The sequence below is a fragment of the Rhipicephalus sanguineus genome, chromosome 5 (assembly GCF_013339695.2).
Source record: "Rhipicephalus sanguineus isolate Rsan-2018 chromosome 5, BIME_Rsan_1.4, whole genome shotgun sequence".
NCBI lineage: Eukaryota > Metazoa > Arthropoda > Arachnida > Ixodida > Ixodidae > Rhipicephalus > Rhipicephalus sanguineus.
Window position 1 is genome coordinate 195,714,273 of NC_051180.1, and position 18,420 is coordinate 195,732,692.

The window sequence follows — 18,420 nt, forward strand, 5'->3', positions numbered from 1 at the left end:
CGTGTTGGCTACGCGGGACGCCGACCGTGAATATTCGTGTTTGATGAGGCATCTAAGGCTCTACCTTAAAAAAACAAGACAAATCAAAGTAAATGAAACGATAACAGTGCACCATCGTGTATGCCTCACTTCATGTTACGAGCGATCGCCCGAAAACAAACGTGATTCTCAGTTCAGAGCAGCTGATTGCACGCGTCTGCGGCAGAATAGAGGCTTGCTTTACCCGGCTGGTCATCTCTTTATATTCAAGAGATGACCAGACACACTTTTTAAGTACTACGGAGATTCAGCACGAAATTGTGGTGGACGCTATATTGAGGTCATCACGAAAAAGCGGGAAAATGCGGTCGGGTGCCCTGTTGATGCGCACTCAATTGTCACGGAAACAATTGTATTTTATGTAACTACTCGTCCACATCTTTTTGTAAAGTCTCTGAAACGGGCGAACGCTAACCGCCGAGAACCGTGAATATATCTGAAGTTGAGAAACAGTTGTTTGAAACTGTTTTCATCTCGTGTGGTGAAGGCTTGAAGTAATACACGCATCTCGCCGTTCAGCGATCCCTGTAGATAGAAACTATGAGACCGACGCATGAGTGACCACAGCTGGCTCCGAAACAGCTAGTAGATATTAAATGCCTCTCTCTCTCTCTCTCTTCATATATATATATATATATATATATATATATATATATATATATATATATATATATATATATATATATATATATATATATATATATATATATATATATATATATATATATATATATACATATATATATATATATATATATATATAATCGCGAATGTTGCATTCTTTAAGGCTAGGTACATAAATGGGATCTCTGCATTTGAACAATTTTCTGAAGTGATTGAGATATTACACTTCTATTTGTCAATTTCTTACCGTATTTTCGTTCAGGCAGCAATTTAACTTGTACAGCAAGAATGGGGGTACTTGTAACTTTATTTCATGATATCTGGATATTTGTAAAGCATTTTCTATATTACGCCTTTTATGCATAAACTTGAGGAATAAGGTTAGTTTACCTGGCATTGCTTTTCTTTCAAATGTTTGCGCAGGGTGAGACTTGTTGTACGCTAGCTCAGAAGCAAAAATAAGCCAACAGCTTTGCGGTCGTATGGCCGTCTTTGCTCTCTTTTTTCTTTTTATTTTGTTACACTTGCGTCTTCCCTGTGTGCTCTGTCCATAATAAAGTGCTAGTGGAGGCTAATTATTTGTCGAATAGAGCGGTGTGCATATGGCTAACAAACCACTGGCGACCATGAGTAAAAAGCTCGTAGTGTGAAGCGGTCACCGCGCGTAAGTATTTCAGCTGACTGCGCGTGTAATTGACTTATTTTATTACTCTTAATTCTTCCATGCGTGATGCTATTGCCCGATTACTCGTGCGAATAGGTTTTTTTTCGTTCTTTGCTTGTGCGTGTCCGTTTCGCTCGTCTTCACGCACGTACAAACGTTGTCGAACTCTGTGACAGGAACTAGGCCACGCTTATGCCGCTTGACACATGGTTTCTTGCATTGTCTTGTTGCCCCAGCACTAACACAACGCTTAAAAATGGATAAGCTCCATTCCGCACCGCATTATAAAGATTAGGTAGACTTGAAGTGCTCTGTGTGGAAACTCGGCGCAAAAAACCACAGCGCGTAGCAGACGCCCCTCCCTTTCCGCGCGCTTCCCGAGAGCGGAAAGCACACGGGTCCGGCGCAGCAGCGGCGCGGCGCGGGAGTTCACCGCAAAAGGCCCACGCGGGAGCCGGCGCTTTGGACACTCCCCCTATCCTAGGTCACTCTAGCCATGGCCCTCTCCGCGTCTACTGCCTGGGCGCCCGCCAGGGGCGCTGCCTCCTATGTCTCCTGAAAACTTCTCTTGCGGGGAGAGTATTGGCAGCGTCTCGTGCGCCGCGCGGTGCAGGAGCCGATCCCACACAGAACTGGCTCCTGCACCGCACGGAAGTGACGTCACCTCGTTAAAGTAAACTTAAAACAACTCAAGTGGACAGATTATTACTTTATAATGTGTTAAACCTACAAAAATATTAAATAAAACGTGTTATATCGCAACCACCTTAAATCCAGGGGGCGCTGCGAAAGGTAACAGCAGGCAAACATAGCAGCCGCGAGGAAATCGATGTGCGGCAGAGTTTGATGATCTGCGGATAGTTGTGTGGCTGTTGGAAGTACTGCATTTTCTAGTTTGCGATGTAACAACGTGGTGTTCTCGAGGGTGAAAGTGTCCTTGCAACCGAGTACCTCATTTTGCTTGTCGCGAAGGCTAAGGTTGACGATGAAATAAATGTTGTTGCACAGTTCGTGTGAACCTCCGGACACACAAGAAATCCCAGTGCGGCTGCGAAGTGTTTTTACTAAGCCTGCGATCTCCGATGGCCAGTGCTCCTGCACTGCAGGTTTTTCGCAAAGTGCGAACACGTAGCGGCCGTTCATCCGTTGCTAGGTAAATCATGCTGTGCTGTCACCGGCCGTGTTATTCAGCAAGGCAGACAAACTGTGCGGCACTGTTTTGTAGGTAATTGTGGGCTAACGCAGTCGGCTGTTGCCATTGGGCATCGTTTATCAAGTGCTGATCGCCTAGAGTACAGTGTAGCCTAGAGCATCACGGCGACACTTCAGTATTTTGAAGCGACTTAGTCGGCCGATTACTTCGTGAGGCGGTGACGGTACCAACGGTACACTGAGCGACATAAGATTTCGTGTTGCATAATCGGCGTGGCTACGAGAGGCGAACAGAAACAGTGACTGCTAGCTGCTAAATAAATGGTGGCAGGAAACTTGTACATCATTATTTGTTATGGTTATCATCTACCAGTCATGTCTTGTACTCGGGACACACACGCAATGCGATAGCGCCAGCCGGAGCAATATTCTAGTGCTACAGTGACGCCGGCCGAAAGCACAGATTTGCCCATCGATATTCAAAGCATGCTGAAGTTCGACTGTGCCGAAAGCCACGCTTTACGCAGTTCGCGTTTCTTTTCATCGCGATATAGTACAGTACGGTCCACTCTTAGAGGGAACACGCGAGCGTGTGGCCGGCTGTCCGCCGAGCGCTAACTGCTGGCGAGATTTGTAAATGCTGCGCATGCGTATAGATTCATTGCGGCGGTTCGTGCCCCGCGTCGTCTGCTCCTTCCATGCGGCAGCGCTCGGCGTGCGCTGACCCTTACCGCTTTTGTTTTCGAAGTTAGAAGCAAGTGATACCAACTCTGCCTTCCGCTTGTTGAATAGGCGTTTATTTTATTGTTGGAAGGGCAAGCTTAGCATATATGTTCGCTGCATCATGCTTCAATTGCCTTGTCTATTATCGAAAGTGGCCAGTTGCTGTAGCTGTGTGTGAAATACATATAACTGGCTTGAGCAAGCTCTCGGTGCTGTTTTTCTTGCAGAAGTTGAATTTTATTTTCATTTAAAAGAGTACGGACGTGCACCAACACACCAGCTTTGCATCCTTCAAAAGTATTGTGGCTAGTTCTTGCCCCGTATATCCTCTGTCGCAAAAGTATAATCAACGAGACGTCTCCTTCAATTTTACCGTCAGGTAAAGTTCCGTGCACGCTTTATTTCATTGTGTGCATGTGTTGTTGTAACAGAATAATCTTGTTGTAAAAAATAGTCGATCTTAGGAGCATCTGCGCATGATGCTTTAGCGAGCATAGAAACCAGTCCAGTTAAACCTTGCGAAAGAGCGCAGCAATAACCAAATGCGGATATTTATTTTTCTGGCTGTTGAATGCAGAGTGACGACGGCTAGATAAATCGCACCCCGAAAAAACGGAACCGCTTTCTGGCGCTTTCCAGGAATTGCCTGGCGCATGGGCGCAGAAGTAGCAGACGACGCCGGGCGCGCGCCGCTCTTACAAGTGTATGCGCATGCGCCGCATTTACAAATCTCGCCGCTAGTCAGCGCCGCGCAGGCTGTCAGCCACGCGCTGGCGTGTTCCCTCTAAGAGTGAACTGTACTGTACGTCACCACGAGCCGTTCGCGAAATCTAGGCGCCCAGTGACTCAGTTCTGAGACCACGTCCTGTCATCGGAGCCTTGATAAGCCGTGCAAATCAACATTCCTGACGCGGATGCCGGAGAAACCGATGCAGCCAGCTGCATCTCATCATCAAACATCCAATATCAAAGGGCCTGTGGACAGGACCACCAGCAGCGCAGCAGCAGCAAGTCCGGCTGACGGGAGGCCGATGGAGAGGCATACTCGCTTGCCGACTCGGTGAATTCACGGCATATTCAAACGGCGCGCCTAACCGGAAAACGCATGACGTCACTTCCGTGCGGTGCAGGAGTCGTTTCTGTGTGGGAGTGGCTCGTGCACCGCGCGGCGCAGTAGTCTCTGCCGAGAGTATTTCGGCCGCGCGTTAAAAAAGTGCGGCCGGTGCGGCCCTCTGGCGGGGGTCTGGCCGTTGCCAGGCGAGCGAGACCGGCGAGACGGAGACGCGTAGACGCGGTGGCTCCGGCCGTCGTATCGATAGTATATATGCGCTCCCCTTCTGCGGTAGTGTTATGTTATTTCGGCAGAGTTTTTAAAAAGCTGGGCTTGGTGTTCCCTGACTACTGTGCGATGGAGTTAGGAGAGGCCAGGATAGACGCACATCATTATCTTTGTTTATTGCTAGCGTGCATGCTTGTTGACATCCGACCGTCAGTTCGTACGTGTTGCATATCGTGCTTTAATTGTGGTGTTAATTCTAATGCGGCCGGATTGCTCGCACTGAGCTTACAAGAGTGCCCCCTACCTCTAGGCCGCACACCTTGATTTAACAGCACTAACATTGTTTCATTTCGTTGTTGCTGCAAGTATAAATTCTGAGTGAACCAAGCAGTACAAAAGCGTGCACTGTCGGCGCAGAGCATTACGACGTTCGGCGACGAGTATGGCGAGTACGAACAAGGTTCTGTCTTCGGGAGAAGAAGCGGCGCGGCGGGAAATATGATGGGAATTCGCTAGAGCATATGGGCCCAACGATGACGGGCCGACCCCGAGTTTCGAGTGAGAGAGGCGTGTCGCCGCAACTGCACGACAAAACTCGTCGGGAAGAGAGACGTCGGCCGCCCAGCAACGAAGGGAATCCGATCCTGACTTGCGAGTGGCCAAAGCAGGAGCTCACGGACCGTTTAGCGGCGTCATATTATCATCGCTGTATCGACAGCTAAAATAGTACTTAGTAAAAAACGCACCCCAAAGCCAAGGAAAAGGCACCAGCTCCGCAGTTTCATCAGTCTTCGCGACGCCAAGTCAGTGAAGCTGTGCTAAATTTTACCCTTGAATGTCGCATTTGTGCGCTGTGACGTGCAGCTCACGCAGTCACTGCTTCATCGCAATGCCCACTGAATACTTTGTAATACCAAAGGAAACATGGCACTGCCGCAGAACCCAACGACGGTCGGATTGCCGCCGCGGCCGCGTCTTCGTCGTCTAGGCAACCGCGACCGCCGCGCGCGGAGCAGCTCTGTGTACCACGTGACTTTTTTAACGCGCGGCCGAAATACTCTCCCTCTCTTGCGGGGTGCGAAGCGCGTCCCCCTGGTTCGGGGTTACGCTGGTTACGATGTAGTTCCGGAGGGATCAACAAACGCGGGGTTGAAGGTGGGAAGAGGGCCACCACCATGACACAACAAGAGATCACAAAAGAAAAATGTAGGGAGCCGAGCATTTTATTCTTTTTTTAAGCTGATTTGTAGAAGCTATACTATTTCCATTCGTGTATGCCCTGCAGCGCATGTTCACGCCATTCATTCGTTTGAAAGCCCTTTGTCGATCGGTACCACGCGTGTCGCTTTGCTGCACTTACGTATGCTTGTTTTGAAGAGGATAGACTTTCTTGGGATACTTACACGGGCAAATTTTGGTCTGTCTGTCTTTCTGTTTGTCGGCACGTCACTCGATTCAGCCACTCGGCCAAAGTTTAAGCCCGTGCCTAAAGACCACCTAACTTGAACTGGTGTATGCGATCATACTTTCAGCGTGGTCGAATAAAAAACAAATATTACGCATGTCTGAGGCGCAACATCATTACCTAGGTATTATGCAGTGTGTTCCTTTGTTACAAAATCTATAGATACATAATTCTAAAGATCCTAGCGCTCAAAGAAGCGAGACGCAGTGCACAAAAAAGCCTCTTCCCAGCGATTTCACTACGACCCTATGGTGCTGCCACCTGGCAGCATATGCCGGAAATTCCGAAGCCGATGTTTCCCGGTAGCGCGACAGATGGCGTCCATATCTCACGCAACGTAGGGTGCCTCAATGACCGCAGCGCGCGCATCGAGGCACCCTAACTATGCCCTAACTAGAGTGACCTAGAATAGGGGGAGTGTCCAAAGCGCCGGCTCGCGCGTGGGCCTTTTGCCGTGAACTCCCGCGCCGCGCCGCTGCTGCGCCGGACCCGTAGGACCCGTGGGCTTTCCGCGCTCGGGAAGCGCGCGGAAAGCCAGGGGCGTCTGCTATACGCTGTAGTTTCTTGCGCCGCGGTTCTACACAGGGCACTTGAAGTCTACTTAACTTTTATAATGCGGTGCGGAATGGAGCTTATCCATCTTTAAGCGTTGTGTTAGTGCTGGGGCTACAGCAGAATGCAAAAAATAATGTGTCAAGTGGCATCAGCGTGGTGTAGTTCCGGTCACAAAGTTCGAGAACGTTAGTGCGTGTGTAAAAACGCGCAACACGGACACGCACAAGCAAAGAACGAAAAAAAAGCTTATTCGCACGAGTAATCGGGCAATAGCATCACGCACGCACGAATTAAGAGTAATAAAAAAAAGTAAATTGCACACGCAGTCAGCTGAAATACTTGCGCGCAGTGACCGCTTCACGGTACGAGCTTTTTACTCATAGTCGCCACTGGTTTGCTAGCCATATGCACACCGCTTTATTCAACACTTCATTAGCCTCCACTAGCTCTTTATTATGGACAGAGCACACCGGGAAGACGCAAGGGAAACAAAAAAAGAAAAGAAAAAAGAAAGAGTAGAGACGGCCATACGACGGCAAAGGTGTTGGCTTATTTTTGCTTCTGAGGTAGCGTACAACAAGGCTCACCGTGCGCAAACATTTGAAAGAAAAGCAATGCCAAGTATAAAATAACCTTATTCCACAAGTTTTTGCATAAAAGGCGTAATATAGAAAATGCTTTACAAATATCCAGATATCATGAAACAAAGTTACAAATGCCTCCATTCTTGCTGTACAAGCTGCCTGAACCGAAAATACGGTAAGAAATTGAGAAATATAAGTGTAATATCTCAATCACTTCAGAAAATTGTTCAAATGCAGAGATCCCTTATGTACCTAGCCTGAAAAAATGCAACATGCGATAATATATATATATGCATTGGATCGCTGAACGTTATGGAACGTTCCTGCGAGATGCATGCATTGCTTCAAGCATTCACCATACGAAATGAAAACAGTTTCAAACAACTCATTCTCAACTTCAGATGTTTTCACGGTTCTCGGAGGTTAGCGTTCGCCCTTTACAAAGACTTTACAAAAAGGTGTGGATGAGTAGTTACATAAAATACAATTGTTTCCGCGGCAGTTGAGTGCGCGCCAACAGGGCATCCGACCGCGATTTCCCGCTTTTTCCTGATGACCTCAATATAGCGTCCACGACTATTTCGTGCTGAAGCTCCGGAGTACTTAAATAGCGAGTCTGCTCATCTCTTGAATAAATATAAAGAGATGACCAGACGGGTAAAGCAAGCCTCTTTTGTCTCGCAGACGCGTGCAATCAGCTGCTCTGAACTGAGAATCACGTTTGTTTTCGGGCGATCGCTCGTAACATGAAGTGAGGGATACACGATGGTGCACTGTTATCGTTTCATTTTCTTTGGTTTGTCTTTTTTTTAAGGCTAAAGCCTTAGATGCCTCATCAAATACGAAAATTGACCGTCGGCATCCCGCGTAGCCAACACGAGGGATGCACAAAATCATCACGCGATGACGTCGACAAAACTTGTGACGTCACTATGACGTCATTCAACGTGACGTCATATGATGGCGCCACCACGTGACATGGTCGCTTTGCATTGCCTCCGTGATTGGGGGCTATCACGGAGGCAATGTAAAAGCAGGTGAGGTGCATAAAGCTTGCGATGCCTTTGATCCTGTCGGCAGTCCGAAACCACGTTATGTGCAGAAAGCTTTCGGAGAGGGGCGAGGGAGGATCAGTGCATCGACTGACGAAAAAGATGGCTTTCGTTTTCGAGTCATCTCAGGCGAATGCATAAGGGACCATGTTTTTTTTTCATGTAATTTTTTCGCGTACATTTTACCTATGCGGTCACTTCTTCAAAATGTATGGGTAAGTCTTACATGTTGAGATCGATATTGGTGACCACAGCGTTTTTATCACCAGACAGAAACAAATCGTCACACCACACGTACATCGTCAGAATTATTTCTGGCTACAGAAAGCGGGTTTGCGCGCCACACACCATATTAATATTGTTAGTCGTTACGCAAACGGCAAGTATGTCAGGTTAGTGATGCCATGACCTATCGGTCGTGTTGGGCATACGTACAGTCATGCCCCACCGGGCCAATTTTCGTGTATACTAAGTGAACGAGACGCGAGTTACGCGAGTAATTTTTTACTTTTGGTACCGCGGCCACGCCGACTGACACATTCGGCTTCGCATGAAATGGCTTGAAACAGCGGAGCGCCGGAGGCAGCCTTGTAAAACAAATCGAATGCACGAAATCACAGATAGGATATGAAGGGTGCAAACGCGTTAGCATGCATGAGCTATAGTTACTATGTGCATATATGTGCTACGTTCTACTGGTTATCTCCAGTTTATTCTCTCCTGCAGCAAGTTTACATTTGTCATTCCACACGAAAGTAAGTTAAGCGCCTTTGCTCACGATGAAGTGCGCGCAAGATGCGTTCCTCAAACAGCCACGCAAGTGTGGACCAATGCGGTTACAAACCAGCTGAAAGGATATATACAAAATCCCCGTTTCATTACACACAAACTAACAAACGCGTTCTCTGTGTGAAGAGTCGCTGCAGTATTATGTTGCAGTGACGCAGTATTAAATATTGCCCAAATATCCGCAATTTTAGCTAATAGCGGCCAAAATATCACGCGCGTAGCAGACGCTCGCCGCTTTGACGCGGCTTCCGCCGCGGAGAAAGCCCACGGGTCCGGCGCAGCAGCGCCGCGGCGCGGAAGTTCACCGCAAAAGGCCCTCGCTCCTCCCATGTATTCGCGCGGCGCTTTGGACACTCCCCCTATTCTAGGTCACTCTACCCTAACGCAGCGTAGAGTCACTGGAAAAATTTCAAAGTATCGCATCTGTTTTCCGCGCGCCGCCGCCGACGCGATTGGCTTACTCGCATCACGTGACCTTTCGCCGCCATATCCCTTCCAAGCGCTTTGGGTGCAGGCGCGTTCAATGCGGACATTTAGCAGTACCGTGGTCCTCAGAAGTACTTCGTCCCTTTTTTAAACGCGTCATGCAGACAGGAGCGTAAGCAGACATTTTTTTCGGGGGGGGGGGGGGGGCTCCTCCTCGATCTGAAGTGGTGGTCTGGCAGGCAGATATGGCCGAGTGTCATTTCGTGCTATGTATGCCACGGGAAAAATATTTCATGGGGGGGGGGGGGGAGGGAGGGGGCACAGGCCCGGTGTGCCACCCCCTGGCTACGCCACTGCATGCAGATGCCAGAACAGAGTAGCTCACCATCAATCGAACGTTACTGATGAGCTACTCTGGGAATCTCGTTTGCCGTGTGGGAAAAATTAATGTCAAAGAGCGCCGTTCTACGTGGCTACATAGTTGGCCTGAACGAATTCGCCCCCTTCGAATAACACTCCTTCCTGCAGTGATCTACACTAAGTTTGCTGGAAAAAATCTTATGCGACAGGATACTTCACCTTTTCGGTTCGCTATGGTCAGCGATATTGAAAGCTACATCCCTTTCTATTTGCTCCGCTGTTTATATCTCGATCTGTTGAACAGATTAGACATGTTATCCGAGTTATAAGCGTGTCACGCACGAGAGCGAAGTCGAAGATGTATTAAAATAATGACTGTTTACTGGTATACCTTGAAGGCAGTTGTGGCATGATCATTTAGCATTGCACAAAACAGAAGCGTGGAACTCTGTTGATAAACTTGGTATGAGGCAACGTTGTCAAGCGTATTTTTAAATTTGTTGCAAAAAAATGCTGCTAATGGTGCATTGCGCCGAGCGTACCCTTAAAAATGGTCACAGCAAAAAAAAAAAAAAAAAAGCAGATCCCACGCATTGAGGGAGTCGATTTTATGCGAGCCCTAGGTCTATATACATATTGTGTTGCAGTAGCATGCGCTCTAAAAATTCCGGAATGCGCTATTTCTGATCAAAAGAACATAAACCACCGTGCCGAGGAAGTTTTATTAAGAGCGCATTATGAAAAAAAAAAGTGCGGCAGTACAGAAACCGAACCCCAGCTGTTTACGCGCTGGCAACGCCAAAAAGAAAAAACTGTTTGTCGGAACAGAGCAAAATATTTGCAAATTCATTGCAACGTTGACAATATTAAGGAGACAAGAAATAGGAAATAAAATAATTAAGTAGTGATGTCAATCATTTTTGATGGCCTTCTACGTATCGCAAGATAAGGATGCACCTTACCTACCGCACGCCAATTCGCCCGTGCGTTCGGCTGTTAGCGTTCCGAATCAAGGCGTCGCGCACAACTTCCAATTACCGTACACACACAACTTCTATTACACATATCAACCAGTTGAACAGCAAGCACGGTGCGCAAGCAAGCTATGCGTCAGCGATCAGTCGAAGGACGAATGTTGAATGTTCTCGATGCTGTTCGATAACGTTCTCCGAGTGCAGTGAACCTGAACACCGACTGCAAAGCAAGCGCAAAGAGTCAAGATTCACAAAATATCGAAGCAAATGGCATCTCGCACGATGTCACTGCGCTAATGCAACTATGTTTACAGCCCCGGACCTAGCGAACACGCCCGGGCGTGACACGAAAAGAGACCGATGAAGCCCCGAAGAGAGTTCGCGAGCACATGGCAACATTCGCCGTACGTTTCATTAGTTACACCGCTAACCGCGCAGTCGATCTATACCTGTTGATGACTCGAAATCACTTCTAATATCCTCTTGAAGAAACACACACACATAATGCCGTTCTGCCGAGCGTAACACGGCACTGAGGCTAAAAGATCGGTCACTTCTCAACACACGCTAGCAACGCGTCGGACGGTCTGGAAGGGACATGGCCGCCGCCACCCAATGTTGCCCGCGTGCAGCCTACCTTTGCGGTACTCTGATTTTCCAGTGACTCTAACGCAGCGTAGAGTTACTGTAGGTAGCATATACAGTAACTCTAACGCAGCGCCTCCTCTGTTTTATCAATGCGATGCGGCCGATTCAACGTAAAGGAGGCGCTGTCTGAGGCAAGGCAAAAAGTAAATGGCCTCTTGGTGAAGTAGAACCCACTCTGCTAGACATGCCCAGACAACGCACGAAAAGACTGACGACCAAATCGCTGCGGAGAAGCGCCGTCGTGTCGACGCCCGTCGCCTGAAGCGTGCCCAGGAAACGTTCGAGCAGCGAGCCCAGCGGCTAGCGAAAGATCGTGAGTCGATGCGCGCCCGGAAGCAACCGGCTACAGACCAGTTGCGCGACGCGCGAATCGTCAGCGACCGAGAGGCTAAGCGAGCGTACCGGGCGGCAGAAGAGACGCCCGAAGCTCGTGCCGAACGGGCAACCAACGAACGCCTGGCACAGCGGAAACGCCGGGAAGCAGAAACTCCAGAAGATGGCTCCCAAAGGCGTGCAAAAGTAAAGTCACTTTATGCAAAAGACCGTGAAGCCAAGCGAGCGCGCCTTGAGACAGAGGAAACGCCAGAAGCGCATGCGGCGAGAACCGCCAAATACCGGGAGGCCAAGCAAGCCTACCGGATGAGACCAGGACTCATGTAGTACGGCCGGCCAAGGACTATCGTCTTTCGACGACATTGGCATCGAAGCACGCAGAGACGCGGCCAATTTTTTCTGAAGGACCGGCATCTATCGGTGTCTATCCGCAAACTGCAACTGTCTCAAAGACGGCCCGTCACTGCATCTGGACGGGAGGGACGCGCTTTCTACAGCCTCCGGCGGTCGTGCGCATAGCGCATGCAGCGCACGTGCAGAGAAACTTCTGGGGCAGGCAGCGTTTGGCAACAAAAAACAGCTGGACTCAACGAAGCCAGCAGTGACCGCAGAGTCAAGAGCAGTAACAATAAATGCAAGAAAGCAGGAGGGCTGTGACAGCAAAACCATACTCGTGCAGGGGGGTGGTCAGGATACTTCTAAAAAAACAATAAAGAACGATGGTACGTGGCTGATTGTTTCGTTATCGAAGTCCTAAGCACAGAACTACTGAGGGATGAAACAGGCTGGATAGAGATGTACAGAAAAAGGAGATGTCGAGGGGATTAAGTAGCTGTCATTAGGAATCGGGAGGCCCGTAGGAATTGGGCTCCTTTTGGGATGCTACAGTGCCTGTTAGATCGACGTCGTCGTCAGCTGTTTATTGTTCGACCACGAGGGACCATTTGTGCATTGTTAATCATGGCAAGCATTTGCGCATACATAGGCAGGGGTTTGTGTAAATAAAATCAGATCATACGTCTATCAGGTCAGGAGGATGAGCAAACCTGCCTGCTCATTGCCGTGTGTGCGGCTGTTCTCCTGATCTGAAAGGCACGCAAATTATTTGTAAGGGAACCACACAATACGATCGAACGTGGAGTGATTGAAGCGCAAATCTGGAAACATGGTTCGAACAAGTGCGTTGTCTATCCGTCACTATCAAAGCAGGAGATTGCTTATTTAAAAAAATGTGGTTACTGATGTCATTCTCTCTTACTGTGAGTGACATGTGTTTTATGTACGATGCATGCTCGCTTGGCTTTCCTAGGAACGTTATGTGTGATAGTTTCATATACCTGTTGCTAGTTCCATCGAGTGTCTGTCGTCTTCTCTTCTTGTGCATGCATCCGTAAGCTGTTTCTTTCGTTTCTTCAAGTATTACCAACAGGCCCAGCAACAGATGCCCTGATGCGAATAGAAAAATATTTAAAAAGTGAGGCGTTGTTGTGGGGCTCGAAATGCGAGAGTGAAGCCGCTATGATGGCTACAGTGGCAAAAAGGCATTGAAAATCATGTCGATCACAAAAAAACAGAAAAAAACTTGAACGCCCCCAACTACACGCCCCATTCATCTATGCAATAGCCGCCTAAAACATTGCCCACCCTCCGTAAATCAGTCACAACGACAGTAATTTATTTCACAACTCACAGAAAAGTTGCATCAAAAGAAGCTCCGTGTGTTGCGCACCGTAACTTTGACTTTTCTCGCGCGCAATTCAGCAACGCGCGCTAGCTGCGCCGAGCAAACCGCCGGAAAGTTTCAGGATGGATGGATGGATGGATGCTATGAGCGGCCCCTTTATAACGGGGCGGTGACAAGTGTGCCACCTGGCTAGACAAAAAAATCTCTTTCCTGTTTTCTTTTTTTTATGTTGGTCTAATGCCCCTACTTCGATAAAATCTATCTTAATACAGGAAAAAAAAAAACAAATTCTCAGCCCAGTTCTCTGCCCTTTACGGCAGACTGTCCTTATTTTTCCCAATATTTATTTTTGTCCTTCCTCTCTAATTTTCTGCCACCAATACTCTAAGCGTCTCTTACTTATTTCAATCGCGGGTCTGTTCAACATTCCATTGTCCCTAAAACCCAAGGCTTCATGTAGGCTCGTGCCCATACGTACACCTGGGTGGATATCTCCACATTCACTCAGAACATGCTCCACCGTTTCCTCATCTTCCTTGCAGCATGTGCATTGTTCTTCTTTACTGAATCTCGCTTTATAACTACGTGTTCTAAGGCCACCCGATCTCGCTTCAAACAGTCAAGCGCTTCCCCTTGAATTGTCGTAAAATGCCTCCCTTCTTATTTCATTCTTGCCCTTTCGGTAGTTACTCAAAGCCGGTTTTTAACACGAAAGTGTTTTATGCCGGGGTCCACCAAGACTTCAGTGACGTATTTCCGCCACGGAAATGACGTCGAAAAAACGTACATGATCAGATGGCAAACAAAAAAGTTCCGTCAACGGACATCGAACCCACGGCCGCTGGTTCCGCAACAACAGATGCCGGGCGCGCTATCCACTGCGCCACGGTCACTTTTTTTTTCTTTATTGATCTGCGCCACGGTCACCGACTCTAGAAGCTTTACAAACGCGCCTTTTCTATCTACCACTCTCACAGTCGGCGGGGTGATGTTGCCATCTGGGAGCGGCAAAGTAGGGTTATTCATCATTACTGTAACTTCCGCGATTAGTACCTGCAACGCGTTACACGTTCGTCCCATTCGGCGCGTTTTCAATAGAAGTGCAATTTTGTCAATGCCTTAACACACCGCGAGGTGGCGACCTTAACGCAAGCGTCCTAAAAGCGTCGGCCTCGCTCATAGCATCACGCTAATCAAACCAAAAATAGCTCTGCGACGCGCGCCCGCCTCACCTGGCTGTCACACTGCGTTCCCCGCGTACGTGCTCGCCCCGAGAAAAATTGCTGCCGGGCTACCGGGGCGGCACGACGCGCTTTGCGTTTCCCTCTAGTGCGGCCGTGGTGTTCAATCACATTTGAACATGCCGCAGGATGGCGACCAAGTTCCGCGTCCAATATGCGACGCTCTTCTGGCTATCACAACTCGTTCAAGATTACGCTTTCATCGTTAACTACTACAGCTACCACAATGGTTTGTTTATTCATTGAACATGGACATTAGTCGTCGGCATGGAGATGTACCACCAAGCATCAAAGTGGGTGTATGCACGTTAAACGTTGCTATAGCTGCCAGACATCAATATACATTGTAAGAACTCTCTTATATCAATGTACAGTAAACATTCAGTTACTTCTGTAAGAGCACGTTTTACTTTCGTGTTATTCCGATTCCTATGACGGAGGGATCAACCTTGTTTTTTCTCCATAGCTGCCGTCCAGTAAATCATCTCCACCTCTCTGACTTTTCGCTTAACGCTCTTTGTGACGTATTGCTTACACTACCAGCCGTATATTTACTAGTGAGCCTCCTAGTTCTTTTTCTCCACTGTGTGTCTACACTCTTCCTATACAAATATCGGAACACCTTCTCTGCCCATCTACTCTCCTTCATATTTCTTAGCCTTTATTCTAACCTTATTTTGCTCTGAGATTCCCTCGCCTCAAATCCTACCCATCCCATATCGGCCCTTTACAGCCTCATTTGTCGTATTCCCGTGAGCATCCAACGAGAGGCGTCGGGCAGTCCATTGATTTACATCGATTTCCGATTGCACCTTTGCCCTCATGCACACCACTGAGTTCCCAAAAGTAAGCCCCGGAACCATTACACCTTTCCACAGACCTCGAAGCACCTCGTACCTATTGTATCCCCGCAACGCTCTGTGCTTCATTATTGCAGCATTCCTCTTTCCTTTTGCTGTCGAGGCTTTTTCCTGTACCTCCATGCATCTATCAATCTCATTTACCCATACTCCAAGGTACTTGTATTCGCTTACCCTCGGTATTTCTTGTCCTTGTATTGACACCGTCTGATCACAGGGATTATTAAATACGCTCATCAATCCACACTTCGTTACACAAAATCCTAGTCCAAGAGCTTCCCTTTCCCTTCCGCATATATCCGCCAGCCGTTGTATATCATCTCTACTGCCGGCAAATTAGACGATATCATCCGCATAAAATAATAACGTCCGCATAAGATAAGCTCCACGTCACCTGAAACGGACGATATCGTCCGTTTCAGGTGACGCTGCGAGCCGCGCCGCCTGTCGGCGGCGACATGAAGTGCGTCATGCTCCGACGCTCAGTGAGCGCACTACAAACTGCTAGAACACTGTACTTCGAAATGTTCTTTTACGGCCCACTTTTCAAATCTGTATAGGCATAGTAGACCCTCTGCTTCTAGTTTTCGCTGTAAAACCACAAATCTTCGGCCGACCGTGTCATGGCCCTTTAGAACGCAGAAATGTTGGTCTCCGTCTATCTGTCTGTCGGTCTTTCCGTCTGTCACCCGATTCAGCCACCCGGCCAAATTTCAAGTTTTAAGGCGCGAATAAGACACGGACGAAGAATAGGAACACACACACGGAGCGACAAAACGTTCACGGACACCGACCAAGTCGTCACTAACACCTTGACAACTTTTAGACATGTTTTATCTCCCTTAATAGTGACACACGAACTTTCGGTAGATTCGACTATAAGATTTTTAGACCTAAGATTGTTTTTAGCAGCTGACCATGCATGTTGGCAATATGAGCCTCGTGCAAACAAACCACTGCTGCCTTTTAGCTCGTCCCATTCTAAGCTTGTTAAACGTAGCATCGCCAACATGTGCCTGCTGAATGCTTTCAAGAAATCCTACCCACACAGAGCAGCTGACAGTTTCCTCAAGCAGGTTGACCGTCTTGAGGAGGCAGGCTACCCACAGCACATTCTGGTGTCTGTGGCGGAGAAGATGTTGAGGAAGTCGCGGAACCACCACGAAAGTGAGGAGCCGCCCCAGAGCAATGTCAAACTTGCTGTGATTCCCTATGTACACCGCGTATCCCACAATTTGAAAAAGATTGCCGATCATGTTGATGTAAAGGTGGTCTTCTCTGCCCCGTTAAAACTCTCCACACTCTGCAAGATGACTAACCCTTTCCTCAGGAAAGCTCCGGCCTGCATTATCAACCACAAGAACAAGTATGTAAGCTGTCAGAAGGGCGTGGTCTACGAGATCACCTTGTCGTGTGGTAGAAGTTACGCTGGCCAGACCGAACAGTGCCTGAATGACAGGCTAAGACAGCATAATAATAACGTCAGAAATGGCAGAGAGGGCCACCTCGCGATACACTGCCGGGATTGTCATTGCGTTCCGAACTTTAGCGCTTGCGCGGTAGTCGGCCGAAGTCCAGATAAATCAGTGCGACTAATTATTGAAGCTAAGAAAATAATCGAATCAGGTGATCTATGCGTCAGCGTTGCCTCCATTTCATTATCACCAAAAGAGTTACGCTACTTGAATGCGACTGCGCATTGAAGCACGTTGACGGCGCGCGTGGTGTATATATATGTTCTGTGCTCTTTCGAAATAAATCTATGTTGGAAGTGGCGCTCCGTGTGTGTGTTCCTATTCTTCGTCCGTGTCTTATTCGCGCCTTTAAACTTGAAATATGTTAAACCAACAAGCCCAGTCTGCCATTCTCACACCCGGCCAAAGTTTGACCACTTGGTGAACGCCCAGCCATCTTTAACTGGTAGCGCCGTTCATACTTGTGATCATTGTCGATCAAAAAGCAAATATTACGCATATCTGAGGCGCAACATCAGTACGTAAGTATTAGCTGGTGTGCCCCTTTACTAGAAAATACATAGATACATAATTCTAAAGACCCTAGCGTTTCTTAGGCTGCGCTGAAAATGCTAGTGTGTTTCGGGCTGCGCTAAAAATGCGACCACGGTGTAAGAAAAATCATTTAGTTGTTGGCACTCTCCGCCAGCCGCGACCAGTGGCCGCGACGGAGAGCGCGTCCAGATTATGTTCGGCTATGGGGAACCAGCGCTGGAGTTTCCGCGGACAGGGTGCGCCGCCCTGTCGGGCACGGCCGGAAACACTCGGGCATACAAACAAATACGAATCACTGCTAACGTGAGCCATGCCGCCGTGCGCGATCATCAAACGAGGAAAAAGGAAAATTACACCATTTCCCGCTAAAGGGGACCATGAGGCGATGCGAAGCCGGAGCACTTGCACGATCGCGTTCCGTTGGCGTTCGTTGGGCATGCTACCGACCTCGCGTCGTGGAACGCGAAGAGGAACGCTACGCGCGTTTTGTCTTCCCTCTAGCCTGGCCGTTAAAGGGGTATTCACACGATGGAGAAATCGGCGGGGGACACGGGGGGATTGCGGATCACGTGGCCACGTCGTCACGGATTAGTGAGTGGGCGCGACCCCCCCCCCCCCCCCCGCGACTCCTCTGAGGAGACGGGGACCTTTTCCCCGACAGGAGAAACGATCCCCCGGTGGTGGGGGATACGGCGGAATTTCGGGCTCTTGTTTAGCCACATTGTTGCACTTGTTCCTGCAGAGAGCGGCAGTGGGTGTCCAGTCTGCAGCGGCATCGTCGTCAGCAGCTCGTCAAAGGGGTGGTACAAGCCACCAGAGTGGTCTAGTAACACTGGTCTCCCCCACCGTTCGCCTCGTCCGTGTGAGTGGGGGACATTTGTGGAGACCTCCTCGCGAGCTGACGTCACTAGGCTCCGCCTTTATCCCCCGAGCATTTGTCCTCCGTCTGAATACCCCTT